The sequence below is a fragment of the Vicugna pacos genome, chromosome 6 (genome assembly GCF_048564905.1).
Source record: "Vicugna pacos chromosome 6, VicPac4, whole genome shotgun sequence".
Classification (NCBI taxonomy): domain Eukaryota; kingdom Metazoa; phylum Chordata; class Mammalia; order Artiodactyla; family Camelidae; genus Vicugna; species Vicugna pacos.
In genome coordinates this window covers 6,668,767-6,685,986 of record NC_132992.1, presented here as the reverse complement: position 1 = coordinate 6,685,986, position 17,220 = coordinate 6,668,767, and the positions used below count along the sequence as shown (strand labels likewise).

The 17,220-nt window shown below is 40.2% G+C and overlaps 1 long non-coding RNA gene across 1 annotated transcript in view; it reads right to left on the bottom strand.

Annotated features, from left to right (window-relative positions):
- Nucleotides 1-444: 444 nt before the first annotated feature.
- LOC116281207 (uncharacterized) overlaps nt 445-17,220 on the bottom strand; it is a 40,032-nt gene continuing 23,256 nt past the window's right edge. The window contains exons 2-3 of the long non-coding RNA XR_012073266.1: nt 3,977-4,249; nt 445-569 (exon numbers count right to left, since the gene is read on the bottom strand). This is a non-coding gene — a long non-coding RNA (uncharacterized lncRNA). The remainder of the gene's footprint in view (nt 570-3,976; nt 4,250-17,220) is intronic.

Genomic DNA, 17,220 nt, shown 5'->3' with positions numbered 1-17,220 from the left:
TTCTCTATCGTTCAAACCCTGTTGGCTCCCTTTAACAAATGCAGTTGTGAGAATGCCAGTTTATTTGAAGCATTGAAGGAATGGTTAAATGCTGAAGAAAAGGCTCCAGTAATCCACTGAGTGAAGACCACTTATTTCTTGTTCATAATTTTCAGTATCTCGTTAGCAATAGGATTATGTATGTTGAAAGAAGAGAAAATAGCTTTCTTATAGAACGCCATTATTTATAGGAATGTGTTGAAGGCATTGAAGAAAGCATTGGCAGAAAAATTTTTTGTCTTTTTCAGTGTTAAGGATGTTCTTAAAGGAAGATTATTTATAAACAGGTAAAGAAATTCCTACTTGACGTGGATAATTATTATGGCACTTACCATGACTATCTTCTGAAATGGTTTCATCCCTAAAGAATTCCATTCTTTTACATGGAGTTACTAAATATTCTTCCAGCATGGGAGCAAGTAGAATTTTCATGTGCAGTGTTGAAAAAGGGAATAGAGGTTGTTGACAATGCTCTTTTTTTCCCCAGTGGACATTTTAAAAAATCGTTGATCAAGAGATGCAGTGCAATCCTGAAGAATAGAAAATCAAATTAGACCTTGAAAGATGATATTATGTGTTTCTTCATATTTGAAGAGCAGGTCTCAGAGTTGTTAAATTTATATGCCAGTATGTGCTCAGTAAACTGGCTCATAACACTAATGTTGAGTGTATTGGTTCATTAATAAATGTTCAATAGACAAAAGAATGCAATGAGTTCGATGTGGTCACTGTAGAAGCTATGCTAGAATGCAATGGAATTTAGATTGTTACTGTAAGGAAATTTGCAAGGAATGGTCCAGTACCCCTAGGAAGTTACCACTCAAAGCTTGAAAGAGCAAGGCACAGGAACAGATCGTAGAATCCTGAGAAAGTATAGGGATGGATGAGCCAATTCACAGCAATCTGGTCAGGAAGTACTCATACCCTACCTCACTCTCCTCCTTCCCTTGAGTCTCCTGCCAGTGCTTCCCGCTAGAATCTGGAGGTCAAGGAGGCATTTGGGGGCAGTCTGTACAAGTTAACCTTCTGGTGCCCAGAATAGGATCAAGAATGGATCTGGAGAGACAAATCGAAGATGCCCAGCACAGTCATAAAGAGGATGAGATGAGATTCAGGTTAGAGAGGACCTACGTAGGAAAAAGGCTGTGTTCATTCCCAGCCTGGTGGAAAACGTCATCTCAGTGTGACAGCTGTGCAGCAGGCCCACAGAGCCCCCCGTCTGGACTGGAGAAGGAAAACAGAGGTCTCTGGGTGGAAGGTCTTCAGGCTGGGTGTGAGTGAGAAGGAAAAAAAGAAATGGATAAGTTATCCGACCGGACTGAGCACATGGAAAAGTGAGAGGTTGTTGGGAGGTATTGGAAAATTAACATATATATATATATATATATATACACACACACATTTTTTAACTAATAGTTGGGAGAAAGGGCACTCAATAATTCCAGAAACAGAAAGCTAGTGCAATAAAGGAAACAATTATAACCAGAACTCTAATCTCATATTTCTGTTATACAGGGCTCTACGGTGCTCATAGATTATTTACAGACATGGTTCAACAACTCTATAAAGCAGGCAGAGTGGATTTTATCTCCATTTTACAGAGGAGGGACATAACCTCAGAAAGCTTATATGCAGCCATTATGCACTAGTGCAGTCATATCAGTTGATTTAATACTGAAATAACTGTAAACCAAGTAGTAAGTAGCTATTGCCCCAAGACTCCTAAGTGCTCCTCTGGCTCCAGGTGTCCTAGACCCTCCCCTAGGACCTCCTGGACTACAATCCACCGGGTAAAGATGAATGTTCAGCATGCAGGAAGTGTGAGGACCATCCGCTGTTGGGCCAGAGCCTGCCTCAGGTCAGCTGGGACATTTCTGAATGTCATCCCTGGTTATATGGCTGACCCGGGTCACATGACTAGATGACAGACATGGGAAGGAAACTTAGATTTCGGTAAAAGATACAAAACTCTCAATTTAAAGGGGCAGAAATAGAGAATAAAACCTGCCTTAATCAGTGTTTATCCTCCTTTAGTCTCTGTTTCACAACATTCTAACATGTGTGTATAAAGCGTCTGATGATAATCCATATTCTTTTAAAAAAATCTTGACTGAAATATTCATACAGCCTCCCTTGTAGTTAAAAGCATAGTTCAAGAGTTAGAGCTGGGCTGTCCCTTTCACCTCATCTGAGTTAAAGGCTTTGAAATTCCAATTTTTATCTTATTAATTGATGCAAGGCTCTTGGGAAAGAGGAATTACCCTGGAAGTCAAGATGTCAGGAGCTACCAGGTCCGCTCACAGGCATTTCTGATGCTCATAGGCAGGTATGAGTGATAGATCATATGCACCCACAAGAAGAAAACATCATCAAACGAGACCTGAAAGAACACCTATGTCTGAACTACGGGTGAAGACCACATGACCACTTCCCTCTCAGGAATGCCTCTGGCTTATCACAGTGTCTGGATTATTATGATGATGGAAGGGGAACCTCACTAGGATGAGATTGTAAGATGTATTCAGTCGGAAATATGTAAGGGTTCCCATTTCTCTATATCCTCAGCAACATTCGTTGTTATCTACCTTTTTCATTACTGGCTGAAAGTCTTTAAGGTACAGACAAAATCCCAGATTCCCTCTGCTAATCCGGCAGAAGACTAAAGGACTAAGATGCGCTCTCTGGAAAATCTAAGCCAGAGAGACTGTGTACAGGGCCATCTTTCAATCTACTGTTACAGTTTCTGGGAAATACAGGAGGATAGCAAAGCAGATTTTAAAACATCAACAGGATACAATCAGATGAATCTAGAATGTGAAACATCTCATAATCTGTAAAACAACTGTCACAGTTTCTTCAAGAAGTCAGTGCTGTGCCATTTTTTTTTTAAAGGAGGCAGACTCTCTCCTTGATTAAGAGACTAAGGAGACAAAACAACCAAACACAATGCATGAGATTTCACTGGATCCTAATTTGATGGGAAATGTCTTTAAAAGACATTTTGGGAGCACATATAGAAAGATAAAGCAAATATAGCAAAATACTAGCAACTGTTGGGTCTTGGTATTACAGAAATGCACATTCATTGTACTATTCTTATATGTTCAAGAAGTGTTACTAATAAAATTGGAATGAAAAATGCAATTTGGAAAAAGACTAAACATTTCTATATCAAATATCATACCCTGCTGGGCAGAAATATCAAGAAAATTATCTTTGGTCAACTTATATAGCAGCCTACACTTCTGTCACTGACATTTCCTAATTCCTCTTCTAGTTATTAATGCCTTCTTGTTGGTAACATCCTTCTTGGAACCCTGGGGATAAACAGTGTCACAACCACTGATCCTCCTTTCCTCTCTCATTGTTTGAGAACTTGTAGACAATTTAAGATGACAAATGGTGACTAAGCAAAGATAAGCTAGATAAGCTTCTCTATTTAAAATCCTCTCCCCAATAACCCCCTAGGAGAGAGGATTTTGAAGAGATCTCTTCCACATCAGAGTGCAGGGCTCCAGTTTAGAATCCATAGCTGAGAGTTCCACATTCAGCGTATGTTCCCTGTCCTGTTGAACCTTAGGCACAGAATTCACTGTGTTTTATGTATCTGTCTACCTCATCCCTCTCCAACCTCCATGTCAAGGGAATTCATTTTCAAATCCCCTGTAGCACTCAGCATATGTGCTTTACAAAGAGTAGGTGCTAAATCTTCCGAGTGAATGAATGAGTGAATGGGTGAATGAAAACCTGAAGTTGAGAGAGGACTTAAAAAGATCAGAGTGGGTAACAGAAAAAGCTGATGTAAAGAGATTGATTTTTTTCTGAAGACATCTGAAGGTACCATCTATGAACACAGATCTTAAATTTGGCAACCACAAGGATACTGAGAGCCCTTGGAAATCATTAACCCTTCTTGCCCACCCACAGCACAGCTTACCTTATAAGCTCTTTCAGTGCAGTGAGAAATATCCCTTTCTTGGCCTTGAGGACAACGATTATTTTTCCCCGTTCATTAAAAGTGCATACGCCTGCAAAAAGCAATTCTTCGGAAACGGTGCAGTCAGGCTAGGAGCACTACTGAATTGCTCCTGCTGCTGCTAATTAGAATGAATTCATCAGCACTGAGGGCCAAGCTGGAGATTAGGACACTAAAGAGCTCAGTGCCAACAGCTCTGGCTTCCTGCTTCAACATCTTTTTGTTCTCAAAGACCTAAAAGGAAAAGAAAGGATGCTTAGTTGAACGCAGTGGTTTTGCAGGAAAAGTCTCTCCCCAAATTTCAGGTGCTTCGCTCACCACTCACCTGGAAGAAAGGTGTCCAGTTTCCTGAACTCCACGGAAACGTATCCTCAAAATGGAAACATGGAAGGGACAGCCAGAAAACCCCACTTCTTACAACATTCTTTTGAAAACTCCACCATCTGGGTCAGACGACAACAGTTCTAACTTAACCCGTGTACACAGGTAACACCCCAGCCTTCCCTACACCTGGCTACCCTGTCTGGCACAAGACTCAAGCCCTCCTCTTTAAAGGCCCTGCGAGCCAGACGTTAGGAAAGAGCCCACAGCCTTCTTTTGTAAGACAAGCAGAGCCACCTTGTGGTCGATTTAGAAAATTGTGTTTGAGGCTGCCGTCTTGCAGAAGCAGCATTAAATGGGGATGCCCTGGAGGAAGGAGATAGAAACAAACAAACAAATAAAAACAGGAAAGCAGGCTTCATTATTAAGGAAATTTGGAAGAAGAGATATTTATTGTGTTTCTTTAAAAAAGTACAGTTACATTGGCAATTAAGTTTAGGAAATGCTGAGTTAAAGTTAAAAGAAATTTATACTCCCACCCCCTAATATGTCCTGATTGTGAATCGGTCAGAGGAGTATATCATGCAGTATTTAAAGTTGCTCAAAATCAGACTCACAGACATAGAAGACAAACTTATGGCTACCCAGGGGTGGGGTGGGGAGGGATAAATTGGAAGTTCGAAATTTGCAGATACTGACTGGTATATACAAAACAGATAAACAAGTTTATAGTGTATAGCACAGGGAACTATATTCAATATCTTGTAATAGCTTACAGTGAAAGGGAATGTGAAAATGAATATATGTATGTTCATGTATGACTGAAGCATTGTACTGCACACCAGAAATTGACCCAGCATTGAAAACTGACTATACTTCAATAAAATAAATAAATAAAAACTTTTTTAAAAAGTTGCTCAATCATTTTTATATGAAATTTCTCAAGGATTGGCATTTTGTGACCTAAATTTGATAAACAGTTTAGAGCCACGTGGTGAATGACACAGAAACCACACCTTTCAGTATGTGGAAGAATTCTTCCAACCTTACAGAAATCTAATTATTAGAGAACAACAGTGGTTGTTAATGATAACACTAACCACTAAAGGATTAGGGTGCGGAATCTTTCAGTCGGACGCTTCCTTCGAGTACATTTGGAATAACCCAAAGCAGGGCATCCCCTTCAAACATGCCTGAAAGATGGGCACAGCCAGTGTTTGACGTGGCCTCAGGTCTCAGCGTCCTTGGAGCTCAGCAGTCTGAGGTAACTCATTCCCTTTCTGTTTGACTCTATAAGCAAATATTTTCTTCTACTGGGCTGAAGTTAGCCTCTGCACTTTCCACTAATTGGTCTTAGTTCTGCTGTTTGAAGCTCCACAGAGGGCCTGATGTTTTTTCTCCATGACAGTCTCTCACAAATCTGAAGAGTTACTATTTCACCTCCAAATCTCTTCCAAGGAAAGCTTCCCCCAGACCTCCCACCATCTGGTAACATGAGGTGGTTTTCAGACCCCTCAGGCTCACGGTCACCTTCCTAAAAATCCTTCCTTTGTATCAATCTCCTGCTTCATGAGTATGCAGTTTGGAATTGGATACAGCACTTCAGGGCTCATCTGACCAGAGCGATGGATGATCTGGATACTATACAATACAAAAAATATTTATGTTAATGAAATCTAAAAATGTATTGGGGTTGAGTTTTTTGAGTAGTAATATCCTGAGTCAGTGAAATCTCTCAGGTCAAAAAAGACAACAAAAAATATTGTTGTTAAGCCAAGATTCTCACATCCTATACCTTGATAAATGTGCTTTTTTTTTTATAATAGAAATATCACACTTCATTCAGTCTCAATAAATTTATTTTAGCTGATGTTAGCTCATCATTTTGCTTGTTCAGATACTCTTCCCTTCCACCCACCTGTTGGTTCATCCTTCTGTTCATTCAATAAAGATTTATTGAACAACTTTAATGTTTTGGTCATTTGTTAAGATTTGTTGGTCATTCTGGGGATTCAGAGACATTGTCTTTGTTCCATAGGAGCTCACTGTATCATGGAAGGACACTGATAATCATTTTCACAGTATCACAGCCCTGTGGTTGTCATGAGAAATGATCCTCCAAAATTGGATTGACCCACAAGTCAACATTGTTCGGCTGGGATGGTCCTATCAGATGATAACTTTCTATAAAATTATTGGGAGAAAGTTATCAGGTGTCTTGTTGAAAATAAGATATGGCCTACATTATTAAGCCAAGAAATATCTTCCACATTCAAAAATCAAATTAAATTTAAAAGGACGAATCAAGCTTTAAAATTAAATAGACACAAATTAATTCAACTGTATATCAAATTGCTAACACAACACCAGAGAAAAATAATTCAAGTAGTTATTGAAAACAATGTAATCTGACTGGGTTAAAAAGATCCTGAGGACAAAAAGAACTACAAAAAACCTTGAATTTACTCAGTAGGTTTGTTGTTGGTAAAGCAACCAGTTTTAGAAATTCTGAAACTATTTTGTGAATATTTGTAGGGCAGAATAAATAAGTAAATATATTGATATCTTTGGAGCCAAAGTTCTCTCTGTGGGAAAATTTGAAATGTGAAACTGAGAAGAAGACTGTGGTAATGGATTTAATTGGAGGTGTCAATATAAACTCAATATTGTTTTTTAAGATACAGTATATATTCCAGGTCTGCCCCCTTTAGGGGCTTAGAAACAATAACACTCTGGTAGCTACAATGCCCAGATTTTGTTTCTTAAACAGCACTCCTCACTAAAAGGAACCGGGGCTCCTTAGAAAAACAACTGATTCCAGGGACGTGTAAGATGAGCCTAGAAATGTTTTTTGTTCCCAAAATCACAATCATGCTCAAAGACTGCCAGTGACATATCAAAGGGACACAGGAGCCAGCTTGGAGAGGCTCCCATGGTCAAATCCAGGACAATGTGAGCATCAAAATTAATAGTGACTGTAATGGATTATAATGGACTATATAAAAAAGCATCTATTTGTGTACATGCTGAAACCAGAGAGATAGAGAGGGAGAGGAAAAGGGTGGGGGAGAGAAACTCTCTTTTACAAAATAATATCCATTAATGAATGTAGAAAAATAATGAAATTTCCTGAAATCACTATTTTGCCAATGTATCACCAGTGTAATAATTAGTAAGCATTAAGTGATTCAGGAAAATTTCATCAATAAACGCCAAAACCATTAAGTGAAAAAAAGACATGTGCATGATCTCTAAGTATCACCTACAAATTACTGACTAAAGACAAAGGGGGAAAGGAATGGTTACAATGGAGAGGCGTTACGGACACCGCCTCACCACATAATTGAAGTTGGCATCACCCTACCATGAGATCCTACTACACAGCTACTAAAATAGCTAAAGTTAAAAGACTGACAACACCAAGTACTGCCCAGGATGTGACGGAACTAAAATTCTCATACATTACTGGTGGGAGTGAAAATGGTACAGTCACTTTGGAAAGAGTTGGGCAGATCCTTACAAAGCTAAGCATACCCTCATCCAGACAACACAGCAGTTCCATTCCTGGATATTTACTCAAGAGAAATATAAAGAAGTCCACACAAATGTTCACAGCAGCTTTATTCATAATAGCTAAAAGCTAGAAATAGCCCAAATATCCATCAACTGATTAAGGAATAAAAAGTGATTGCTATATCCATACAAAGAAATGCTAACCAACAATAAAAAGAAACTGTTTGATACATGCAACAACATGGATAAAACCCAAAAGCATTATGCTAAGTGATAGAAGCCAAACACAAAAGCCTGTAAACTGTATGATTCCATTTATTTTACATTCATAAAAAGGCAAAACTACAGTGACAGAAATCAGATCTATGACTGCTAGGACTTGGGGCTGGAGAAAGAGAGGGAGTCCAAGGGACATGCGGGAACTCTGGGGGATGATGGAAACTCTGTATCCAGATTGAAGTGGTGGTTACATAACTGTATACCTTTTGTACAATTTATGCAAAACTAATGTATACATTTACACTAAAAGGTGAATGGTACTATATGTATATTATACTTTAATAAACCTAATCAAAGAATTAGCATCACCAATAACTGGTAGGAGGGGAAGATTTCACGTGCTTCCTGATGTGAAGCAGGGGAAGTATCACCTCTGTAGAACTCTGGCTAAAAATAACCTCCATCTAATCATGGGGAAACAATCTGACAAACCCAGCTAACGGAACCTTCTACAGCACAAGGGGCCTGGACTCTGAAAACGTCAAAGTCTTGAAAGACCAAGACAAGGGTAGGAGGAGGCAGCTGTTCAAAATGAAAAGGGGCTAAAGAAATACAGTAGCCAAATGCAATGGGAAATCTAATAACTTTTAAAAATGAAAACCAACTACAAAGGACACTTGAAAAATTTGAATATGATTTTATATATATATATGTTAGGTAATGCTGTTGAATCAATATTAAATTTTTCGATGTCATAATGGTGTGGTTCTTTAAGAAAATATCTTTGTTTTTAGGAGACACATGCTAAAACATATACAGGTGAAGTGTTACGATGTCTGAAATGTATTTTCCATTGGTTCAACTAAAAAAAATATGTAGGGTGAAGGAGAGGCAGACATGTCAAACATTTCTATTGGTGAACTTGGAAGAAGGTTGTAAATGTTTTATGTGCTTTCATTATACTATTTTTTCAAATTTATATAGGTTTGAAATTTTTCAAAATAAAGGATAGGGAGAGGAAACAGTTAATTATTTTTAACGGTTAGACATTTAATTGGCCTGAACTTCAGTCGTGTGGAAAATCCATATATTTATATAGAACAATTTATTACAGACAAATGAGGTTTTCCTTACCTGTTCACCCATTACTTACTTTAAAAAGAACTAGCTCAGCTGAGGTTTACCCATTTTTTCCATTTAAAACAGCCCAGGAGAATCTGAAATGCTGACACCATCATTTTCTTGACCTCCACTCCATTTTTTAGGCCTGACTAACCTTTGCTGACCAGATAAAGCAAAAAATATAAACAGCAAAAATTGGCCGTCCCAGAGAAACTGACAAACTTGCCATCATAGTGGGAGACACTAATGTCCTTTTCTCAGTAACTGACAGATTAGACACACAGAAAAGCAATCAGCTTTTATAGAAGATTTGGGGAGGACAATAAGATAGAACATTGTAACAACAAAACTGAGGAAAAGGCTTTTTGAATAAAAATTGCCCACGCAGTAAGCCGTAAAGCAAGTCTCAATAAATTGCAAAGAGTCAGTGCCTAACAGAACACATTCTCTAATCACAATGTAACTGAGATAGAGATTAATTTTTTAAAAGATAACTTTTAAAATCTATACATTTGAAAATAGACACACATAAATAATTCAGAGGTCAATGCCCAAAAAAGTAAAAATTGAGGAAGTCTGAGAGCTCCCCTGTTCTGCCCCCTGCAAAAGATCCACAAGATGTGTTGAGACACAACTGACGGGCGTCCTCAGAAGAAAGCACTTAGCTGTAAAGGTTTATAAGAGGGTAAACGTATCTTAGCCTGGGTTTCCCAGAAAGTGCAGCCAAATAAAACAAAGCGTTGTGTTGTAGAGTGTGATTCCCTGGGGCAAGAGTGAAAGAGGGAGTGAAGCAGGGAAAGAGGGAGAGTGAGGTAAGGATGCATTTTGTGTTAGGGGCGAGCCTCTATCCATAGGCTTCATCCACCATCAATCAGAGGCTTGCCCCAGAAGGTGCTAAGTCCTTCCATATTTCCAAATTGAGCATCCAGAGCAGGAGGTAAGAGGTAGCGCCACACACCTGAGTCAAGGCACTGTCAGGTGTCACTCACATTAAACCTGACTGGAATCCACACGTTGTCCACAAAATTAAAGTTGCACATACCTAGGACCCAGCATTTCCACCCCTAGGTTTACCCTAGAGAAGCTAAAAATTGTTCACCAAGAAAGCATCCATAAAAACTTGATTTGTAATTTCACAACATCAGAAACAACTTCAGTGGGGAGGGTATAGCTCAGTGGTTGAGTGAGTGCCTAGCATGCATGAGGTCCTGGGTTCAATCCCCAGTACCTCCATTAAAATAAACAAATAAATAAACCTAATTATCTTCCCCTCCAACAAAACAAAACAAAGCAAAAAGAAACAACTTAAATCCCACCGAGACTAAAATGGATTTAAAATGATGGTATAATCACAGTGGAATAATGTAGTACAATGAAAATGAATGAACTGCTGGTAACATGTCTCAAAAGCAATGTTGAAAGAAAGAAAAAGCTGGTAACAGAAAAACGCAATGTGATTCTATTTCTTTGAAGGTCTACAAACATACAAAGCTTAACCATATGTTACGAAAGTCTCCATCCATGTGTGTAAAGCCATAAGGAAAAGCAAAGGAATGATTGATACCGATTTTAGGACACCTGTTATGCCTTAAGGGAGAGGAAAGGATGCCGTGGGAGAGAGGAGAGGATTCAGAGGATCTTCCAAAGTGTTAGTATAATCTCTTTCTCATGCTGAGAGCAGCGTACACAGGGGTATATGCCATTTTTATTCTTCAGATTATCACACATGCATTATACGTTCTCTGGTGTTCACTAAAACAATTTTTGAAAATAGTTTTTTTTTTTAAAGATCTCATGTCCTATTAACACCCTTATCTTTTTCCAACCTCACATTGAGCAAAAAAAATTATAAGCAATCATATCCACCTAGGGCTTTACAATTAACTTAGTCTAGATTTCCTCACATTTTAAAAACAAAACCCTGTATTTTCAGCCCCAGGTACTTATTTCAGTTAAATTAACATCACATTCTTTATGCTTCGGTCCCAGGCTACTTAAAATAAATGTGAATTGATTCACTGATTCAGACTTTCAACTTCTACCATATTTTCTCATTTGTGCCTCAAGGTATAAATTAGTTATATTTCCTGCCCTGCTCAAGTCAAATGGGTTCCCTTTATATTCACTAAACAGTGCCTGTTTACACATAACTTTTAAAAATATATAACAGAGCAATATCATGTAGTTAAGAACCAAACACCTGTGTGCCTAGAGGAAAAGACCATTTGAAAGGGTTTTTTTTTCATTACTGCGATAGGCTATGCTTTTAAGAGAGTGTAAAACATTGCTTAAGTCATTAAAAGAATACAGCCTTGAACTTCTCCTAGTTTGCATTCTCATTATAGAGAGAATCAGAGTAATGGTTAAAAGTAGCCAGAAAAGTGGGCAGCTCTTTTGCTTTGAAATCACAGCCTAGAACCCTGACTGGCTGGCCTAGTGGTCCCCAGATAACTGACTGAGCCCTCCTGTGTGCAGGGACCCCACCTGTGTTCAGTACCCCTGGGCAGAGGCAGCCCTGGGCAAAGGTCTCCAACCCACAAAACCATCAGAGCCTCTGGCTGCTCCTGAGCTACTGCCCCACCCCAACAAGACTTTCTTGGGAAGATGAAAGAATGGCTGAAAAGTCATCCATCCTCAGCTCAGTTTTGTCAAGGAAAACACTTTAATGGAACTGCTCTTATTAAATTATCAGAGCCAGCCTGTGCATGTCTTAAAGGCGCTACTCTACTCAGGGACACCTGGATTTTCAGAAGCAGACGCCAAGAGAATTCAGGTGCAAATGATGTATTACCAAAGGGCTTCCAGAAGAAACTGGTAAAGAGAAGGGGGAACAGGACAGGGACAGATGTGATGGGTTTCAGGGCACGCTACCCTTGGCATAGTGAGAAACCAGCAGAAGCAGGAAGGTCATTCTGACCTCAGCCTTCTTCCCTGAAAGCCGGGGATAAATCTCCCATGTGGAAGGTACCCTCCCTGTACCAGGAGGAAGGGGGACATCCTTATCACCAGAGACAGGGAATTTAGGGCCAGGAAGGCTGTCTAAACAAACTGTGTTATATCTTCACCATGTTACTATCTCAAACCCAAACCCCTTTGTCTTGTCAATTCTTCACAAATTTATTATTTTTGTCTAAAAGGTATAAAAGTTTTCTGGCCTGTTCACTTCTTTGTGTCTCACATCTTTGCGGAGCTCCCATAAGGTATATATGTGCATACGTAATTTAAATTGTTTTTCTCTTGTTCATGTATCTTTTATTAAGGGGGAGTTGGGGTAGGGTCTCAGCCAAGAACCTAGAAGGGTAGAGGGAAAATCGTATCTCCTCCCTGACAGGTGCGAGCTCAGACAAAATCCTCCAGGAGGTAACTTCAATCTGATATTGCAGGGGAGCTCCGGAGGGTAAGTTGTGCCTCAGACTCTGTCCTGACTTGAGACAAGGGAACCAGGTTCCAGAGCCATGGACTCAGGGCCCGGGCTTTCCAAGCTCTCTGTGCAGGTGGGCAAATTCTCCAGTAGCCCAGGGCAGTCCTCCAAAGAAGAGTCACATGTGAGTCACAGGGACCTGAAGTCACAGCTCACAGAGGCTGGGGAGGAGCTCGTAAAACATCACATGGAGCCGCAGAGGTGTCCCACCCTGCCCTTGACGGCCTGACCTGAGAAGAAGAAGCGACAGGAGAATTCCAGGGCTGGGTCAACCGGCCAGGACCCTGAAGAGCCCTGTCTGTCCCTCGGCTATGATGCTGCCCTGACTGCTGGCTTCCCCCTGGAGGCCTTGGCCACGGCTGCCTGAAATCAGCGCTCCCTGAGATGTTCTGCCCACCTAAGGGGAGCAAGTGTGGAGCTCACCCTCAGGCCTGGGAGTGTGTGTGGTCTGTTTACCTCTGGTGGAGTCAGTAATGGTTATCAAGTTTCAAACCTGTTTGGGATTGCAGGATCAGAGGGTTTAAGAATACTACCTAGGTGGCCATATTTTCAAGAGAATTATTGTTCACTCTGCCTTCTGCATGAGGCCGGATTCACTGGTGCTGAGGGAATCCAGCAAGTCCCTTGGAGGAGCCAAACCCCTCTTGCAAACGCAGCTAAACAGGCTTCGTCCCATCCTCACTCCTCACCTAAACTCCCCCTGTCACTGTGGCTTCCCCTCCACCCACCCTCATTTTTGTCTTTCTACCCCTTTGCCCACCTCCCAGCCAAGTGACCAGTTGTTGGAGCTGGCACAACTGAGACACAGGTGGGGCCACCTGTCCGCGCCAGGCCGTTCTGCCCACCCGCCTCTGGCAGCTGCCGGCTTGTGGGCATTTCAGAGGCCCAGGCAAGGGGAGGGAGGCAGGAGGGGATAGGAGCAAGTCCTGCCAGGCCAGGCCCGAGTGCTGGCCAGCAGCCATCATCAGCCTGTCCTGGAAAATTAGACAGAGAATTTTCAGCCAAATCCAAATAATGGCTCCTGTTAGGAATTGTCCAGATTCAAATTCCAAGTTATGTTTACATCTCTGCAGCTGCAGAAGGTGCCAAAGCTTGTTCATACATGAACAAATTTAAAAAATCCTCTTTCCAACAGCTGATTTACCTTCTGCATTAAAAAAAAAAAAAAAAAGGAAGAAAGCGGCCTTTCCCCTGATGGTGCTGTGGTTCGATACTCGCCCTAGAAATATCGCAGGGGGCCTGAGATCGGAATGGAATCTGGCTTTGCTGGATGTGCTGGATACTCAGGAGGCCGCTTGGCACACAGGAAATTGTATTGCTCCAATCATTACCCTGCAGCGCAAAGCACAAAGACATTGCTGTGCTTTGCTTTTATTTCCTTGAGGACCTTGATTATTTTTATTTATCACATGAAGACCAGCGTTTAAATACAAACATGGGAAGCACCAAATAATTCTTCACTCCTACCTCTTTCTGTGATTTAATCCCAGGACATTTTGTGAAGAAAAGCAGTTTCTAGGGGAGATGCTGTTAATCAGACTGTGTTGCCAGCACTGGCTAAGGGAAACCACACATTTGCTCTTTATGCAATTTATACTGCACAAGGGGATGTTTATAATTAAAATACTGAGAAGTCAAATATGTTATAGAGTAAAAGGTATAAGGAGATAGGCCTAATGTGTGATGAACTATTTATCTTTTCACCTAACATTTCCTTTGATCCAAAACAGCAGCACTGGCCCTTTAGGAATAGTGATGAAAGTATGTGTGTGAGGATGTGCAGTCAACTAATATTTGACCAGGGAGCCAAAAATGCTCAATGAGGAAAGGATAGTCCCGTCAATAATGGTGTTGGGAACAGATACAAACTTGTGGTTGCCCGGGGGAGGGGGGTGGGAAGGGACAGACTGGGAGTTTGAAATTTGTAGATACTGACAGGTGTATATATAGAATAGATAAACAAGATTATACTGTATAGCACAGGGAAATATATACAAGATCTTGTGGTAGCTCACGGTGAAAAAGAATGTGACAATGAATATGTGTATGTTCATGTATGACTGAAAAATTGTGCTCTACACTAGAAATTGACACGACATTGTAAACTGACTATAACTCAATAAGATAAAATTTTCAATAAATAAATAAATGGTGTTGGGAAAAGTGGATAATTGTCTGCAAAAGAATGAAATTGGCCTTCCATCTTAGACCATTCACAAAAATTAACTTGAAATGGGATTAAAGACTTAAATTTAAGACCTGAAACTGTAAAACTCCTAGAAGAAAACATAGGGGAAATCTCTTTGACGTGGGTGTTGGCAATGATTTTTTTAATATGACACCAAAAGCACAAGCAACAAAAACAAAAATGAACAAGTGTGACTACAACAAATTAAAAAGTTTCTACACAGCAAAAGAAGCAATCAACAAAATGGAAAAGCAACCTATGGACTGGGAGAAAATATGTATAAATCATCTATCTTGATATTCAAGGAACACATACAACTCAATAGCCAAAAAAAAAAAACCCAAATAATTCAATTTAAAAATGAGTAGAAGACATGAATAGACATTTTCCAAAGAAGACATCCAAATGGCTAACAGATATGTGAGTAGATATCCAACATCATTAATCATCTGGTAAATCCAAATCAAGACTGCAATGAGGTCTCACTCACACCTGTGAGAATGGCTATTCTCAAAAAGCAAGTGTTAACAAATGTTGGTGAGAATGTGGAGAAAAGGGAGCCCTTGTGCCCTGTTGGTGGGAATGTAAACTGGTACAGCCACTATGGAAAACAGTATGGAGGTTCCTCAAAAAATTAAAAATAGAACTGCCATGTGGTCCAGCAATCTCACTTCTAGGTGTATATCAAAGGAAATGAAATTACTATCTCAAACAAGTATCTGTACTCCCAAGTTCACTGCAATGTTATTCACAACAGCCAAGATATGGAAACAGGTGTCCACTGATGAATGAATAAAGTGTAGTATCTGTAAATACAATGAAATGTTATTCGGTCATGTGATATAAGGAAACCCTGACATTTGTGGCAACATAGAACTTGAGGCCATTATGTTTAGCGAAATAAGTCAGACAGAGAAAGACAAATACTGTATGATTTCACTTATATACTAGAAAATAACAAAATTCATAGAACAGAGAATAGAATGGTGGTTGCCCAGGACTGGGATGTGGAGAAATGGGAAGATGCTGATCAAAGGGTACAAACTTCCAGTTATAAGATAAATAAGTTCTGGGGAATCTAATGTACAGCCTGGTATTGTGTTACATACTTGAAAGTTGCTGAATGTTCTCACCACAGAAAGAGAGAAAACATATTTATGTGAGGTGGTGGAAGTATTAACTAAACTTACTGTGGTAATCATTTTGCAGTATTTGTGTATCAAATCATCATGTTACACATTTTAAACTTACACAAGGTTATATGTCAATTTTAAAAAAGAGATTTTGTGTGTTTGTATATGTTTGAAGCAATGGAGTAAAGAAAGTAATTCTTGCAAAATGCCTGGCCCACAATAAGTTCTAAAATTTGGTAGTTTACTATGGATATATATTTTTAAATCCCACGATCAATTGAATTTTGGAAAGTTTTATTTAAACAATATTAAGCAGGTATCTTTACTGCAGTATGTCTCAGAGTCAGTTATATGCTAATTGCTATCTGCTGAATGTCCGTATCTTCCCCAAATTCACTGTAGGAATCTTAATGCCCAGTGAGACAGTGGTAGGAGGTAGGGCCACTGGGAGAAGATTGGGTCATGAGGCTGCGGCCCTTCTGAACGAGATTAGTGTTCTTATGAAGGAAGCTCCACACAGTTCCCTAGCCGCTTCCACCAAGTAAGGACTTATCAAGAAGTTGGCAGTCAGCAGTCTGGAAGGGGGCCTTAGCAAGAACCCCACCATGCTAGCACCTTGACATTGCTGTACAGGAGAGCGAGCCTCCTGAAATGTGGTCCTTTTGCATGAGGATTACTTTGAGCTACAGGCAGTCAAGATCCTGGGGGTCAAAAGAAACCATTGCCCCTCCCTCAAGTGGAGGATGTTTCCTAGAAAACAGTTATGATGGAAAATAAATCGTATCTAAGTGGCCCCATCTATATGGCAGGCAAACATTCGTTACCAAACATCTGCCCTTCTTACCGTCCTGTGAGTGGCCCTCCTGTCCTTGGAAGCCCCCAGTCCTTAACCCACCCCTTAGCTCAGGATGGCAGGTACACCCCATTTTACCATTCTGTCTTGGGACCTCTCATGTATGTGGGGTTCCCCTACATAAGAAATTAAATTTGATTTTCCCCCTTAATTTGTCTCATGTCAGTTTAATTCTTGTACAGCCAGAAGACCCTAGAAGAGGGGAGGAAAGTGTTCTTCCTCCCCAACACGGGACTCCAGCCCCCAGAACTGTGAGAAGTAAATTCCTGGTGTTTACGAGCTATCCAGTCAGTGGTGTTTGTAACAGCAGCCCTAACAGCTAAGACACTAAAATACATTGTGAGTCTTGGAGAGGAGTGGCAGAACACCCTCTAAATGCCAGACTCCCACGAACACAGAGCCCCCTTTTTCCTACGTAAAGACCAACTCTTCTCT